Below are 17,300 nucleotides of genomic sequence, written 5' to 3' on the forward strand. Positions count from 1 at the left end.
GAGAGCTGGCAAAACTCTTTGGGCCCAGTAGCCCCATTTTCTATCTGAGCAGAGCCCCTCACCATGACGTCAGCTCCCGGCACCTTCTCCGTCATCCCAGACTCTCGGTGCACTTGGACCTGAGCATCTTGAGCACTAAGACTGCTTGTCTAGCTCAGAGCTGACAAACTGGCAGGAATTGGGACATGTTTAACAAATTAAATGAGCATCCTAAATACGATAAGGATAGTAGTAATCCTAAGTCATTCCATGGCCAATAGGATTCTGTGTGTTTGAGCCTGACCCACTGGCCTAGCTCAACACTTGTTTGTACCAGTGGGGAGACTGAGGGCCCAAAAAGGGACGTGCTCCATCCAGGGCCAGCTGGGCATTTGGTGGCTGAGCCAGAGTTGGACTTATGGGCGGCTCAGGCCCTGGGACTAAGCTCAGCCTCTGTGCGCTCACTGTCCTGCCCCTATCCTGAGAGATGGAGCAGAATGCCTTTCCTCACTGACCTTCCTCTGCTAGAATGGAAACTGCTTCAGTTCAGAGGAAGACACACATGTTGGACGCAAAGGTGTGGAGCTTCGGGCTCTTACTGTTGGCAGATGCCGTTTGCTGATCTAGCAGCACGCCTTCCTTGGACTGCTTGAGCCATTGGAAATGGGGGGGGGGAGCAACTCAAGAGCTTCATGTAACTGGCTTTTTGTGCTTTGGGCCGCCCAATAACAACTCCTAAGTGCCCACTGAATGGGCACAGAGCCTGCCATCCAAAATTGCCAACTCCTTGGCAAGAAAGAACGCGGATGCATGGCAACATCCTTCTTGGGGCAGCACGGGCTTTGTGCACCAGAGCCTGGTACCATCCCAGGGCTCTGCCCCCTAGCTCAGAGGGCAGGCACCCTGGCAGCACAGGGTGCCATCTCTAGCGTCCCCAGCCCATCCAACTTAGAAGAGACAGGCCCATTCTCCTAGCTCTCCTGTGGTCCCTGGCCTGGACCTCATTTTCTCTATCTGTAAATGGGTGTGAAAGGAGGGGGCACTCTCAGCAGCAGCAATTTCACAAAAATGCAGTCAATAACTCTGGATGAACTTCATAGGCTAAAAGAGCTACTGAAGATAACCCTGGAGTTCTTGTTTCTGTGGAATAAGACTATAGTAATATATATATATAGATATATATATAGATATATAGATATAAAAAGCACAATAGTCCCAAGTTATTCGGATGCTCCCCAAACCAGTCAGTGACAGCCCCACCATTTATGAACGACCATATCTTCATTCCCAGTCTCTAAGAATCGATTACTACATTCTTCCCAACGGACAATGCTCCCATTCTCCACTATCACAAATTTCCACTTCAGTGCCATATCCATTGGCAAAGGGACAGATCTGGACCAGAACCAGTCCTTTCCACACTGGAGTGGGATGTAATTGTGCCAGCTGCCAAGGCTCTCATGATCTCCAGTGACCGCCACCACCACCGCATCTGACATGGTGATGTAATGAACCTGGAACTGGACGCTGACTTGCTGAGACAATGGGGACACTGCTGCCACCCTCTTTGTTTTCAAATGAACTTCTTGACCTTGGGCATCCTTGGAGTCTCTTCCATAGTCCAGTCCCTGATTTGGGCTCGAGGTCCGGCATTCAAACACCGATACACCAGCATGAGAAGGCTCAGAGCTTTTGCCCTTACTAGCATCTTTTCATACTGAGTGCTTGGGTACCATTTCCCAGTCCTCATGACACTGTAGTGACTTAAGCCATAATGAACTTAAATAGGGATAATGTATGTGAGGGGCAACCTTGGAAATGCAGTTTCCTTTCTCCCTCCCTTGGTTCCTTTATTTCTCTGTGACCCCTGAGGTATGTCCTCCAAGCACAGAAGCCAGTCTCCAGCGGGCCGAGGCCCAGGGCCTCCTCTTCCGGCCTCCTCGGCTCCCTGGCAAGCGGCTCTTTCTCGTTTTAGGGACCTGATCTTTAACACTCTCACACATGCTGAAGAAGAGTTCTTGCTGCCCTGCTGGGAGCGGGGGGTGGTGTCACACATTCTCTGGGTATCGTCAGGAGCAGACGTTGAACTATTGTGCAAATATACCGTAGCAGCTTAATCTGTTTTTCAGATGCTGCTCGGGGACTCTGAGATCTGCATGGATAGGATCTGATTTCATTAGGTTTATTTAATTTGGATTTATCGCGGCATTCCTGTCATGCTAATATGATCATCTCCAGCTTAGGTGCCACACATTTTAAGGCATCGTCTCCTAAGACTTAATATGAGCGACTTTAAATATATACCGGTGTTTAACTTATGATGGAAACTTTTCTTCCTTCAGTATTTTGCCAGCTTATATGGTTCCTTTGGAAACCTTAATGATATTGTGGCTGTCACCTTAAGTGAAGTGCTTTGGCTTCCGGTGATGAATAATGTTCCATATTTTTCCTCTAAGATTACAAGGGACTGAAGGGGTCTATTACAGCTCCAGACAGATCAGGCCTCGAACCACGAGGGGGCAGTCAATCCTTACGTTTCTGAGCAGAAATCCACTTCAGGTTCTTTGGAATATTCTGGTGGTATCAGGATTTTGTTTAATTGGTTTTAAAACAGAAATCTAGATGGAGTTAATTGAAAATATTTAATAATGGCGTTTTCTAAGATGTATCAAGTTAGCTTGTTGACATAATTACAGCATTGTGTTAGTGATGTTGCCTGGAACATACCTCCCTAAGTGCTGAACCACCGGCACGCATCCGCGGGATTCAGTGAATTTCAAAGCGTTCAAGGAGAAGTCAAGTTATATGAGCAGCTTATTGTGGCCTCTCGGTGTGTGTGTACAGGAGACACTGTTAATTCACAGCTTGTAAAAGAACTCGAGATCGCATTGTTTCTGTCAGTGCTGAGCAAAGACCTCGGAATAAAAAGCTTAAGATTCGGTTTCAGCAAGTCTACTTAAGAGACATTTATTAAACACATAAATGTGCAAAGATTTATGAAACACCTAATCTGTGTGAGGCATTGGGGAAGAATGTTGTGATCGTTCAGTTGTTCCCAGTCACGTCCGACTCTTGGTGACAACATTTGGGGTTTTCTCAGCAAAGATACTGGAGTGGTTTCTCACTCCCTTCAACAGCTCATTTTACAGATGAGGAAACTGAGGCTAACAGGGAGAAGTGATTGCCCAGGGCCACACAGCTTCTAAGTGTCTCGAGGCTGGATTTGAACTCAGGAAGATGAGTCTTTGTGACTCCAGGCCTGGCACTCTGTGCACTTTGGTGTCACTAGCTGCCCCATTGAGGATACAGAGATGGACAGAAAAGACAGTTATTGTCCTCAAGGAACTTACAGTCTGCTGCTTATTTCCTGTGGAGCATAAGACAAGTCAGTTAATTTTCTCAGTCCCGGTCTCATTATCTTTCAGAGAAAGTTGTATTAGGAGAGAATTGATAAGAGAGTAATTTGAACTTTTGCCCTTAATATGGGAATTGGAAAAATGGGGATGATAAGTAAAAAATAGTTGGTCTGTCCCTTTTTTGAAAAAAAAGTAAGGTTGTTATCAGGACATGGAGTAAGTGTACAAACAGAAAGCAAAAGTCAAATTTGGGTCTGATGTGCAACAGATATGGTGGAGGAGATAATTGCCCTCTAGCTGCTAAGCAGTACCCATATAAACATGGTACCAGTTAGGCTGGGAGAGATGAAAGACAACTCCAGGAAGAGGGAAAAGTGCATTCCCTGCTGGGAGAGCAAGGAAGGGCTTTATCCATCCTCAGAACAACACAGCAGCTCTGTGCTAGGGGCTGGGGACACAGAACCGAGCTTACTTTCCAGTGGGGGAGACATCATGTACATATGTGAATGCATCCATAATAAATGCAAATGATAGTTAACCATTCACAGCCTTTCTGGACTGGTTAATGTGAATGGTAAGCAACTGAGCAGATGGGGAGCAGCTTCATGGGGAAGGTGGCGATTGAGCTGGGTCACAGAGAAACCGGAGGTTCCTGGAGAAGGAGGGAGGAGGGAAGGCATTCCAGGCACAGGGGAGGGAGGCAGCCGGCGTAAAATGAGTCTTTTGGGACTGGACAGCTGGATCCTCTGAGGTCTTAGCACTTGAAACGAGTCTCAAATTAATAATAATAATAATGTGAAATAGCACAGAATAGACATATAGCACTTTAGATTCTGGCAAGTACTCCCATCACTCACCAGGCATTTGTTAAGCACTACTTTGTAGCAGTCTCTGTGCTAAGTGTGAGGATACCAAGAAAAAGCAAGGGCAATCTCTCCAGAATTGTAATTGTAATGGAGAAACAGCATATCCATGAATCAGAACACACAAGATCAATGCAGAGATGGCTGGGGAGGGCTTGGGGGGAAGGCCCTTGCAGCTGAGTCATGAGGAATTCAGACATTTTAAGGGCTAGGAGCGGAGAGAGAGCTTTTCAGGCCTAGGAAGGGGCTGGCTCGCTTTGACAGCCGCATCACCATCAGACACCAGTCACTCCCTGTGGCATGGACTCTCCCCACACGCTTCTGCATGAGCACTAAGTCCTGGGTCACTGAGACTTCGGAAGGTGGGACCGGCGAGAGAGTCGGTGGCATCGGATCCAGTTACCCTGATTCTTTACCTCTGGGGCCCCGGGCCTGCGGTGAATCATTAAAGACTCGGCCTGAACTGTTAGTTTACAGGTCTGATAAAGTGTCCTTCACCTGGGCTTGCTTTCAGCCACAACAGTATGTCCTTCAACAAGCACTTTGCCCGATTTTTCCCCTCATTCTCAGGAACAACTATTTTTACCTCTTTTGTAACACTGGCAAACTCCATCCTCGTTCTAAGACCAAAGCCTGATCTTTCCCTGTTTTTCTGTCTTAGCTGCTGAAGGTTGCTAAGCAACTGCCTCCTCATGCCGGCCTTTCTATCTCTTCATTCAGTACTTTTTCAGTTTAATAACTGATCTTTTAGTTAAGTACTGACAGGTTGGTTTCACTGGGCAGTCAGTTCAGCAAACTGTGCACTTTCCTCTATTAATAACTCTCATCAGACTCTGTGTGCATGCTGATTATCCTTTCCTACATCACCCCCACCAAAATGCACAGTTAAATAAAATTACTGGCATTTAGTAAAAATATTCTTGGGAAAACAAGCTTGTGTTTTGTGCTCACGCGCCGTCATGCTGCCTCCCACACAGGCCCCGTTGGGGTGACAGGCAGGAAGGAATCTGGACAACCTTCTTCCAGCGCCATTTGTAAACCTCCATTAGCATTCCCATCACCGGGACCAGGAAAGACCATAATCCCCCAACATGTTTCCTGATATTTTGGGGACTTCACAAATGTCTAGCTTGGGAGAATGTATTTGAAGATGATCCTTGCAGAAGTTTTTGTGATATTCAGGAATTATACATGACTGTTTTGAGTACGCAAGGTTTTGTTAAAAAAAACATTTTTTTATTAAAGTACCTTAAAAAAAAACAAACAAAAAAGAGGGCAGGTAGTTGATGCAGAGGATAGAGCACCAGCCTTGAAGTCAGGAGGACCTGAATTCAAATCTGGTCTCAGACACTAATATTTCCTAGCTGTGTGACCTTAGGCAAGTCATTTAACCCCAATTGCCTCAGCAAAACAAACAAAAAAAAAAAGCAAAAAAAACCCCAGAAACTGAAATTTTTTTACCTGCTCCTTTAGACACATCTGAGTTTTCCCCACATTCCCTCTTTTTCTTACGTGATCTTTTTTCTTCTCTAAGCTGTGATTTTTCTTTTTTTTTTTTTCCATCCTGTTTTTCATTCTGATTTTCTTCACTGTCTTTAAGTGTTAATTGGTGGGGTTCTTCCTAACCTCCTTGTATCTTTGATAATTTCTGAGAAGCCAAAATACACAAGAAATAAGAGAACCTCTATGACCTGTGGTCCTTTGGAGATGATGTTCCTTATTTTTATAAACAGCTTGGTTGAATCATTTTTAAAGCTGGAAGAAGCTATCTAACCTACTTATTTTACATATAAAAATCCTTTGGCCTAGGAATGTAAAGTGCCCTGTCCAGCTAGGGCCATGCTTCTAGTTAGTGACAGAACCAGGATCATCGCCTTAATCTTTCATCTTCTAGTATTCTTCCACTAAATTGTAATGCTCCTTATGGTTCTGTATACATGTCTAAACTTAAATCCTTTTTAGCCTCTTGAAAGGCAGGGTAACCCAATGCATAGAGCACTGGACTTGGAGGGAAAACCTTGATTTAAATCTTAACCTCAGATCCTGAGCAAATCACTTAATTTTTCCATGCCTTGGTTTCCTCCCTATAAAATGAGAATGCTAGCACCTATCTCACAGGTTTGTCATGAGGATTAAATGAAGTACTCTGAAAATTTTAAAGCACTATATAAATGAATAAATGATTGAATGAAAAAACCCATTTATCAAATTCAAAATGCTAGAGTAGAACAAGTAAAAACAAGACAGTCTCTGCTTAATTTTTGATTACTTAGATGTCAGGGAAGATGTTTGTCATCATTTCTGTAGAGGGACATTGAAATCCATGAGCCCATAAGGCAGAAGTAGGAGAGAATGAAAGTGGATGGGAATCGAAAGAGAAACTGAAGCCCCATCTTTGGGGAAATAAGCTCAAGCAAATGGAGGATCTAGGTAGTTGCTTGGCCCCAGAGGAACCTGTCATTGGGATTTTAAGAATCCAGATACTTGCTGGAAGTCTAAACTTTACTAGTAGTAGAGAAATCACTGATTTTGTTTGCTGGTAGTTTAATCTCTCAGAAAACAGAAGAAATGACAGGGAACTTTGTTTAGTCTTTCCATTGCATCTGATGCTTTGTGACCTCTTTTAGGGTTTTCTTGATGAAGAATGTTTTGCCTTTTCCTTCTCCAGCTCATTTTCCAGATGAGGAAACTGAAGTAAACAGAGTTTCGTGACTTGCTCAGAGTCACACAGCTAGGAAGTGTTTGAGGCTGAATTTGAACTCAAGGCCAGGTCCATTTTGCCTCCCTAGTGACTGACGGGGGAATTACTATCCTTGCTGGTCACTGACTCTATATTGTCACTGACTAACAAAGCAAAACTGATTGGTGAAGTGAAAGGGGCAGGAAATATGAGGTGAAAAGGAACTATGTCATTTTTGGGTTCAAGATTCTGGAGAGTCATATATGTGCCCAAAATATCAAGAATGTACATTTCCAAAAATTTAGATAAATTTTTTATATATATACATATATATATATATATATGTATATTTATGTATATTTTCCCATGGCCTGAGACAACTTCTGAGTGATGGGCTGTTTGTTGAAGGAGAAAGGGAGGGCTCTCAAAAATATAAGTCTGGCAAAATTGTTTTGTGTTGTTTTGATGAAGTTTGCTGAGGCCAATCGTGTGTGATGGATCACACAGGAAACCGAGGAGCCCAGAGATGAAGTTATCTGGCCCAGAACACTCAAGTCCTCAGTGAGAAAGGCGGCATTTAAACCCAAGTGCATGGAATGAGAAGGTAGAGGTGGGCTAGAGTGCATCAGTGAAGCCCTCCTAGAGTCCCCTAATGACACAGTGTGCCCTCCTCAGAGGTGCTGGGCTCTATGAGCAAAACAGAAGTGAATTAACCCAAAGGAAATGTGAGATGTTCAAAGTTAGAGAAGCCCCTCAAATGTTCATAGGGACTATTGTGTCCGACCTGGGCCAGAGCGTTCGGAGTCCCTATTGGTCTGATCACCCACAGTTGCACTCACTAACTTGACTCTTATAAAGTGATATTATTTTTGTGCTCTGCATGAACGGAGAACAACCAACTCAGCTGAGCTGGAAGAGCCCATAAAGACCACGGAGTTTGATCTCCTTTTATAGTTGAGGGAGAGATGAGGGAACACCCAGGATCAGACAGGATGTTCAGTGGCAGAGTGGAAGCTCATGCAGGTTCCCTGTCCTGGCCTCTCCAGGTGCCTTCTGGCAAAGACACTTCAAAAGAGGGCTATGGGATTTTTCTTACTGACGAACACTGCTCCTGTTAGGGCCAGGAGGTGCTGCTTCTGGGCTGGGTGAGGGACATTCAGGAGCAGCCCCTGGAGGGGAGGTCCGTGGCCCTTCCATCCTCAGCTAATTCCCTCTAGGCCTTGGTGCTGGCAGACTCAACTCAGGTTGACAAATGACCTGAAGCTAAACTTGCTTCCCAGTATCACCTTTTTAAATGAACTCTGGCACCTGACAGGTAGCTGAGTCAGCCACATCAGTCTTAAAGCAGGGATAAGAAACCAGCACGCCATCTCTGAATGAAACTGTTAGTCATCGTGAAAAGTAGAGATGACCTTGAATTTTAAAAATGTATTTAAGTTCTGAAAGTGGTCTAGCTTTGCTTAGACAGAGCAGGAGGTCATGGAGCTAGCAATCCACCAGAAACCAGAAGGTCCGCCTGGGAGTCACACCCAACCACCCATAGGATAATGACACATGATCTTAGGTCCCCCAATCAGTAGAACAGGGTGGACCAGGCTCATATTGCCCACCTATCCCATTGGGCAGCCATGGGCCATGTGGATTCATGGGAAGAAGGCAGATCTTGGAACCAGCAGGATACCATTGGGCATCAAGGTAGTGCAATGTATCGCACACTGGGCCTGGGGTCAGGAAGGCCTGAATTCAAATACAGTACTTAAAAATTATGGCACCCTGGATGAGTCACTTAAGTATCCCTCAGTTCCTCATCTGTGAAATGGACTGGTAAAGAGAATGACTAACCCTCTCCCCCCATTGTCTTTGCCAAGAAAATCCCAACGTGGGTTTATGAAGTCAGACCCAGCTCACACAGCTGAATCACAATCACAAAGTACTGGGCAGTTCAGACTGGCCTCCTTGCACTCCATCTCTAGACTCCTAGCATTTTCTCTGGTTGCACCCCATCCCTAGAACTCTCCCCCTTTGGATTCCTTTAGGTCCTGGCAGGAATCAAAAACTGATTCCCCCTAAGTGGCTGGGCCTTCCCTCTGCCATTTAAAAAAAATGTACAGGTCATCACCAATGGGTGGAGCAAGTAATGAGTAACATAATAAATCCTTCATTTTTAGGCAACTATTGTGTCTTAATCTTCTCTCTTGTAAACTCTATGAGGACAGGGCCCTCCGTTTATGCTTCTTAGAATTCTCTGCATACAAAGGATGCTTCATAAATCTTTGTTCTAGTCACTTGGAAAATCATTTATAAGGACAACTCTTGGGTTCTGAGGATACAGTTACCTGAATTGAATTACCCTCTGTTGCTCCAAGATTGCGTGGGATTTATAGGGAGGCAGATTTCACCTCGATTTCAGGAAGAACTTTCTAAGAAACAATAACACCATCAGTAAATATTTTCAATTAATTCCAACTAGATTTTTGCTTCAAAACCTCTATATTTATATATTTAAAGTCACTCACATTAAGTCTTGAAAGACAGTGCCTCAAAACTCAATCCTTGGGTTTCTTCGTAGAAATCTACTCACCTACTTTTGGTTCTTTTGAATGTTCTGGTAGTGTTAGGTTTTGCTTAATGGTCATTCAGAAATAGAAGGCCATCACTGCTTTATTGGTTGGTGAATTCTTGGCTTGTTTTAAGCACTGACTTTTCTCCATTCAGCCTCTACTTGGACATCTGTCAGGGATGCTTGTGAGAATGTGGAGACTGACATGGAATGGAGTTTGGGACTAGATGAGCTTTCAGATCCCTATAGATGCTCAGATTCTATGGTTTTGTGCCTTCTGATCTTTGCTGTGGATCCCTGTGACTTAGGGGAGGGAGGGATTAGGTGAACTGATGTCCTTTAGAACTGACGTATTCATTTAACACTTACTCCGTGAGTGTGCACCGGGCATTAATGTGTTAGCGATGATTTCTTTTCCGCTGTCTGAGTGGGATATTTAGCTATAGATCTTTTAAATTGGCTGGTTTCATTTGAGGTCTTTCTTGAATCTCTTTCACATGTGTAAGTCTTATTTCCTCCAGACTATATTCTTAGCTTTATTTCACCTCATTCCTCTTCATGAACTCTGTATTCCCACCAAACTGGACTCCCAATTGTTCCTAGAACCTCCCAGTTCCATGCATTTACATTAGATTATCTCCTCTATTCCTAGAATTTCCTCCCTTTGCTCCTATTTCTTCCATTATATCATTCACTGCTCATTTCAGAGCCTATCTCCTCTGTGAAGGCTTCCTGGATTCTCCCCAGTTACTAGTGCAAATTACCTTGTGTTGTACTTATCTGGGGACATTGTGTGTCTCCTCAGTAGACTGAATGACTTGAGAGTACTGACTATTTTGGGTTGCCTTTCTATCCACTGGTAATCACAGTTCTTGGTATATAGTAGGTACTTTATAAATGCTTACAGTAATATTGAGTTGGATACTGTGCCAGTCCTAGAAGCCAAATATAATTCTGAAAAATGCAGCAGCTCTACGAAAGGCCCTTCCTCTGCTGAGCCCCTAATTGTTCTCTTTCCCCCACCTCTAAGAAGGCTCTGGGAGAGCTCTATATACTGAGCTTCTTGGACAGCTCCAAGGGGGATTCCTTTACAAATCAGTCTGAGGCTGAGGGGAGAATGGCAGAGCTGCTTCTTGTTCTGGCCCTACCCCTGCCTGGCTTCTGAAGCCAGAATCTCAATGAAGCCTAAGATCAAAGGAGTTTTGATAAGCCAGATTGAAGGAAAAGTTGAATGGGAAATTCTCATCATTTTATTGACAGGGGCTTTCAGTGAGTGGAGGCTGATTGGAGCATAATGGAGTGTCAGGGAAAATTAATCTCAGCATAGGGGAAGGAATTTGCTGTAGTTGAAAATCTAATTCTTCCTTTGTCTCGAACAATCCATGTAGACTTTTTCCAGATTGAAGTTAGCTTTTATGTTGTTGGGAAAACAGTAGCTGATGTTCCAGCTTCTTAACACTGTTATCCCTAATAGAGAATTGAGTGATGTTGTAGAATGCTGTTTGTGTCTTATGCAGTGTTGACCCATGGACCACAGGTTCTAGAGAGCTGCAGCTGCGTGTAGCCAGCACAGAGAAGAGCAAGTGGTGCTCTTCCTGCGTCTTTGCTTTCTTCTTACACACGGGATCTTAAGAGGCAGCCTGGAGTTGAGAACAGAGAGCTGACCTCAATCAGAAGGACCCCTTGTGGGTCCATGGCCTTGCCCCTGGTCCAAACTGACCATGTGACCCCCAAGCAAGTCCTGATTCTCTTAGTGCCCTAAGAAACTCACTAAGGTAGCCCAGGAGTTGTGCTGTCTGCTCCTTCTGTCAGATTATCCCCTCCTTAAGTGTATGGACCATCTTGCTTCTCTATTGGCATAGTCAATACATGATAAGCACTAAAAAAAATGAAAGAAAATGCTTTTTCATCATTCATAATTTGTTAAGCAGCAAGGAATAGTTTGAATTAATAGAGGGAGTTTCCTCAGAAAAAGGAAGGAGGGAAGAAAGGAAGAAGGGAGAGGGGGAGAAAAGAAGGAAGGAAAAAAGAAGAGAGGGAACTTAGGAAGGAAAGGAAAGAGGAAAGAGGAAGAGAAGGAAAGACAAGAAGGAAGGAAGGACAGAAGGAAAGGAAGGAAGAAAGGGGGAGAAGAGGAGTGAAGGAAAAAAGGGAAAGGAGAGAGGGAAGGAAGGAAGAAAAAGATGGGAAGGAAGGAAAGGAGAGAAGAAAGGAATGAAGGAAGGAAGAAAAGAAAGAGAAAGAGGGAGGGAAGGAAAGAAAGGAATCAGGGGATGGAAGAAAAAAGAAAAAATGGAAGAAGGGAGGAGAAAGGAGGAAGCATTTTTCCCAGACACTTTTTACAAATATTATTTCATTTTGTCCTCCTAACAATCCTGGTAGGTAGGTGTTGTTACTATCCTCATTTTATAAATGAGGGAACTGAGACAAACAAGTTGAGCAACTGGCCCGGGGTCACCCAGCTGAGAAGTGTCAGAGGCTGGATTTGAATTCAGGGCCTCCTGCTTCCAGGCCCAGTGCTCTTCCTGTTGCATCCCTGGCTGTTTGTTTTGTGGTTGGTTTGCTTTACAGTCACATTACAGACTGTGATGCATCCCCAGTTTGGGAATAAGTCCTAGGAACAGACCCATCTTCAGTGTCCAATTGACATCCTTGGCTATGATAGGAAACAGTGTAACGTGACCATTCCTGCAGTGAACGGGACCAAGAGCTTAGCCAGCCCCAAACAGCTTTCTTTTAAAACAGTGAAACAAAGGAAATTTTCACAGGAGAACAGGGCAGTTGCTCCCCGGGATCTCATCCTCAAAGCTTGGGGATAGATCCCAAGCATCCTTAACTTCTCTTTTAAAATAACCCATTGTATTTGTCATCTGTGGATTTATCCTTATAATCTTGAATAAATATGAAATCTATAAATCCAAGCAATGTACCCTTATCTCCCAAAGGAAGCTTGCATTTTCTTTATGTGTTTTTCTTAGTCATGAGACATTACCGAAAGGTTTTTTTAAAAATCTATTTGGAAGATGGATGAGGTATGGATATGGAGTGGTGCACTGTTTTTTTCTCCTTAAACACAAAACAAAAATCCTCCTAACAGCATAGACCAGAAGGTCTATGTCCGAATGAGTGTTGGTGTCCTTCAAAGGAGTTATCTTGAAAGACCATACGCTTATTATAATGATATTACTATTGCTCAGAACCTTTTTAGAATTTTTAGAATTTCTCTTTTGAAATTGCCTTTAGAGCCTACTTTACAGACTCTTAGATGTCACCTCTAACCCTTATTTGAAGCATGAATTCCCTTGACTACATTCTGCTAAGTAATCAATGAGCCACAATCTATAGAAGAAAGTAAATATTATTTTATGGTCATACTTTGTTTTTTGACCCAAAGCCTTATTATTCTGCTTGATCACCTGCCATATTTATCAAATTGGTGCTTTAGACTTAGGGGATGCTTAAAATTTGCTTTGTGGAATTGAGCTGCATTGGATTTTGCTTCTAAATGACATTTGGCCATTTCCCAGAATCAAATCCTTCCCACTCCCTATTTTGGCCTCCCCCCACAACGGAGAAGATTTGTAGCCATTAAGGACATTAAAAAGAACATATGGTAGGCTCTGAAGGCATTTCCAAGGCAGCACAGCCATCTCCCATTGGCAGCAGAAGCTGGCAGGGCAAACAGGTGTGGAGTGTTTCTCCCCAAGTCAGGGCGCCAAAGGTCAGAAGGAGCAGAGATCACGAGAGCCCGCTGACTGGTTGGTTGGTTGGTTGGTTGGTTGGTTGGTTGGTTGGTTGGTTGGTTGGTTGATTACTAAGGGCAGCCAGATTTCAAGTAATTTTGGAAGAAAGAGGGAGATCTGGTAGGGGACGGGATTATTGCTCAGTGCGGATGGTGTGGGGAGGGAAGGATGAACTACTCAGGTCATATTGTGGTGCCCTTGTTTTCCAGGAAAAATAAGAATAGAAGTATTCTTTGGGCCCAAGAGGCCGAGCTGAGAGCCGTCAGTGCGAGTGGCAAAGGACTGGTTTTAAGCTTGAGTTAAGGAAAATGTTAGAGACATCCGCAGGCCTTACTGGAGGTCTTCAAGAGGGGGCTGGCTGACCACGGGTGGCTGTTGTAGAGAGGGTCCGGGTCAGGTCCGGTTCCCGAGGCGGCCCCTGCCTGCGCGTAGCAGGGGAAAATGGATGGGGGCCACCCGCCCCCTCAGACTTGTCTTCCTGAAGGCTTCCTCATGTCTGTAGGTTAATAGCTGTTCCCACGGCCAGCAGCAGGCGCTTACCTTCCGAGTGGGTAACAATGCTGGCTTTTCTGTGGCACCCGGCAGTGCTCCGCTCGCTTTCACTTGGTCCTCCCGTCAGTGCGTCAGGCGGCTGCTTTTGAACCCCGATCCTGACTCAGGGCCCGCTTCATCCCCTGTGGCGCCACCTAGCTGCCTAGGAAGGGTTTGCAGAGCCTTTTACAAGCCATATTTCATTTGATATTCCCAGCACCTGGGAAATGGGATAATAATCTCCATTTTACAGATGAAGAAACTGAGGCTGAGGGAGATTGACTTTGCCGGAGTCCCACGCTCATAAGCGTCTGGGGCAATGTTGGAGTTGAGGTCCTCCGGACCCCCCAGCCCCGCGCCGGTTCTCCGGCCCGCCACACGGGGCCGCCACACGGGGCCGCCACACCGCGCCTGTTTGCTACCCAGCTGCGCTCCCAGGAGGGTGTCAGGATGGAAAGCGTTAAACCGCAGTATCGACTTTCTTCCTCAGGAGGCGAGAAAGCCCACGGCCGGCGCCTAGAAGGGGGGATGGCCCTGGGGACAGTCAGCTTGGGGGTGGGGGGCTTGGGACTGCTGCCTAAGTGCCGGCTTTCTCGGGGAGAAGATGGAGAGATTTCCCGCCATTGGTTTTCTCCTCAACTAAATGAGGCCGGGAGAGCCTGAGGGAGGGGCCAAGTCCAACTTTCTCCCGTGCTCATCTCCCCTCTATTCATCTTTTAGTTGGTCTAAAAAGAAGGGCTTCCTGCAGAGGGAGGGGGGCTGTGTCGGGAGCAGGTTGGGGAGCATCTGGGCCCGGCATGGGTGCCCCCTGCCGAGCAGAGCCCCGCGGGCGCTTCCGTCTTCCCGGGAGAAGGGAAGGCACCTGTTTGATTACTTCCTGACTCCTTACAAAACAGAGGAATTAATTTAAACAACTGCAGGCATCTTTGACTAGATGATTAAAAAATGCTGTTGTTTTATAAACAACCCTTCCCTCTCTTCCTCCCTCCTTCCTTCCTCCCTCCTTCCTTCCTCCTTCCTCCTTCCTTCCTTCCTTCCTTCCTTCCTCCTTCCTTCCTTCCTTCCTTCCTTCCTTCCTTCCTTCCTTCCTTCCTTCCTTCCTTCCTTCCTTCCTTCCTTCCTCCTTCCTTCCTTTCTTCCTTCCTTCCTTCCTTCCTTTCTTCCTTCCTTCCTTTCTTCCTTCCTTCCTTCCTTCCTTCCTCCTTCCTTCCTTCCTTCCTTCCTTCCTTCCTTCCTTCCTTCCTTCCTTCCTTCCTTCCTTCCTTCCTTCCTTCCTTCCTTTCTTCCTTCCTTCCTTCCTTCCTTTCCTTCCTTCCTTTCCTTCCTTCCTTCCTTCCTTCCTTCCTTCCTTCCTTCCTTCCTTCCTTCCTTCCTTCCTTCCTTCCTTCCTTTCTTTTCTTCTCTGTCTCTCTCTCCCTCCTTCTCCCTCCCTCCTTCTTCCTCCCTCCCTCCTTCCTTCTCTCCTTTTCTCTTCCTTCCTTTCTTCTTTCCTTCCTCCCATCTTTCTTTTGTTCTTTCTTTCTCTTTCTTCCTCCCTCCCTCCCTTCTTCTTTTTCTGTAGCTTCAAGTTGGTTTGATAAAAGCAGAGACTATGTGTATGATGGGTGAATTGTGGTGCGTTTCTCCTGTGCTTACTAAGCTGCTATGCTGTTCCATGGGCTAGACTTGGGGGCATGCAGCCTCAGGCCTTGGGAGGGCCCTTGCTAGTAAATAGATGGAGAGACTGCTTCCCCTTGCCAAGTATTCTTGAATTCCCGTGTGTTCCTCAGACGTCCTCCTCTTTCTAAAACAGCCCACAGCCTCAGAATCCTGGAGCAAGTGGGCTGGATGATTTGATTTGGCAGCGCATCCTTTAGGGGGTTCTTTTATAAATGGCTGGAATTAAACCTCGGGATGCTTGATTTCCAGTCATTCAGTTCAGGTGCCTCTGGGTGGCAGGCCCTGCCTGTTCACTGGACACCAGACCAATGACATTTTCACACATGTGCTAAGTCAGGAAGGATACAGCGGGACTTGAGGTGGATGCTATTTGTAACATTAGCCTCAGGTTAGGGGGACTGTAAGTACCCCTGTTCTAGTCCAGGACTATCCTGCTGTTTTCCTCTTATGTCTTTCTCCTTTCTCTTCCCCCGCCTTGAGGACAGAAAGCTGTTCTGTTCACATTTTGGTAGCTCCCTAAGCTTGTATCCAAGATCTCTGGCCCCTAGAAGTCTCATTGTTTTCTCCACATATTAGGCAGGCAGTTATGCTTTTGTCACAGATTGAGTCCCTACTGTGTGCTTGCTCACCACTGCTTATATAAGAGAAATACAAGACAAGGGCTCTTTCTTCAAGGAGTTTAGGCTTCCCCTTGGGAAACAAGACTATGCACTTGGAGGAAATGGAGAGTTGTACTGGACGCATTGTTAAGTCCAGCAGATAATCAGTGCAGTGGTAGTGGGGGTGGGGCTCAGAGTAGTCATGGTAGTAGACTGGAGGAGCTTGTGGGCCTGGAAGTGGGCCTGAAAGATGGCTTTTGGTTAGGCAAGACCAGCAGCTGAGCAGCCCCTCAGAGAAGGCTGGGACCTTGGCAATATGGGTTCGGTTAGCTGGGTGACCCTGGGCATGTGACTAATTTCTGTTTGCCTCAGTTTCCTCCTTCATAAACTGGGCATGATATTAGCACCTACCACCAGGGTTATTGCATGGATGAAATGAGGTAATAATTGTAAAGTGCCTGACACATAATAGGTGCTACATAAATATATCTTTGTGACTATTATTATCATCAGGAGAAGGAGACACTTGTTCTCCACTGGGATGAGGAACAAATGTAGCAGCAGACAGTAGAGAAACATTTTGACCATCAGAGAATTTCTCTTCTTTTAGGGGCTTGCATCCTTAGAAAGTAATGGTAAACATGTTTCCATTATAGACTTTGCTCCTAGGCTTCCCAGGGAATGAGATGCCCCAATAAGGTTGACAGGACTTAACTTTTGGATCATCATGGAAGCCGTTCTCAGGAAACAAAATCAATCTGTTGACCAACAGGCATTTATTACGTTCTTGCTGAGAGCTGGGCATTGTATTAGACACTGCGGTTGTTCAGCAAAGCCGACTCTTCTTGACCCAGTGGATCTGAGCACGCCAGGCTCTTCTCACCCCCACTACTTCCCACGGTCTGTCCAAACTCTTGCACGCTGCTTCTGTGACTCTCTCTTCATCTCATCCTCTGCCATCCCCTCTACCTCATACATTCAATCTTTTCCAACATGAGGGTCTTTCCCAAGTGAGTCTCATCATCTCACTGTGTGTCCAGAGCATTCAATCTTCTAGTGGATAGCCTGAATTTCTTCAAGTATATGTTCCAGACACCAGGGATAGAGACAAAAAATGTCTGAGATTTTCTTTGAATGAGGAGCTCCTAGCTGAGGAAACCCCCTTCCTCAAGGCAGATGAGCCTCTTCACTGCCATCTGTGCTTTCAGAGCTTGCCTTGTCCAGGGCCCTAAAAGGTCAGCTTGCCCCAAGTCCTGTAGCCAGTTCTCCTCTGTGTAGGTGGCAAACAAGAATTTACTAGATACCTAGGACTGCCAAGTCAGGCCTGGGG

The 17,300-nt window shown here is 45.4% G+C and overlaps 1 protein-coding gene across 5 annotated transcripts in view; it reads left to right on the plus strand.

Annotated features, from left to right (window-relative positions):
* Nucleotides 1-17,300, plus strand: part of NPHP4 (nephrocystin 4) — a 162,430-nt gene that overhangs the window by 91,733 nt on the left and 53,397 nt on the right. The window contains exon 1 of one of the 5 annotated variants that reach the window (XM_051988714.1): nucleotides 16,542-16,605. The exons of the other annotated variants lie outside the window; for them this stretch is intronic. The gene's annotated coding sequence lies outside the window, so the exon portion shown is untranslated. Of the gene's footprint in view, nucleotides 1-16,541; nucleotides 16,606-17,300 lie in introns of those variants that run through there. 5 annotated transcript variants of the gene reach the window in all.

Source organism: Antechinus flavipes, chromosome 3, assembly GCF_016432865.1.
Source record: "Antechinus flavipes isolate AdamAnt ecotype Samford, QLD, Australia chromosome 3, AdamAnt_v2, whole genome shotgun sequence".
Classification (NCBI taxonomy): domain Eukaryota; kingdom Metazoa; phylum Chordata; class Mammalia; order Dasyuromorphia; family Dasyuridae; genus Antechinus; species Antechinus flavipes.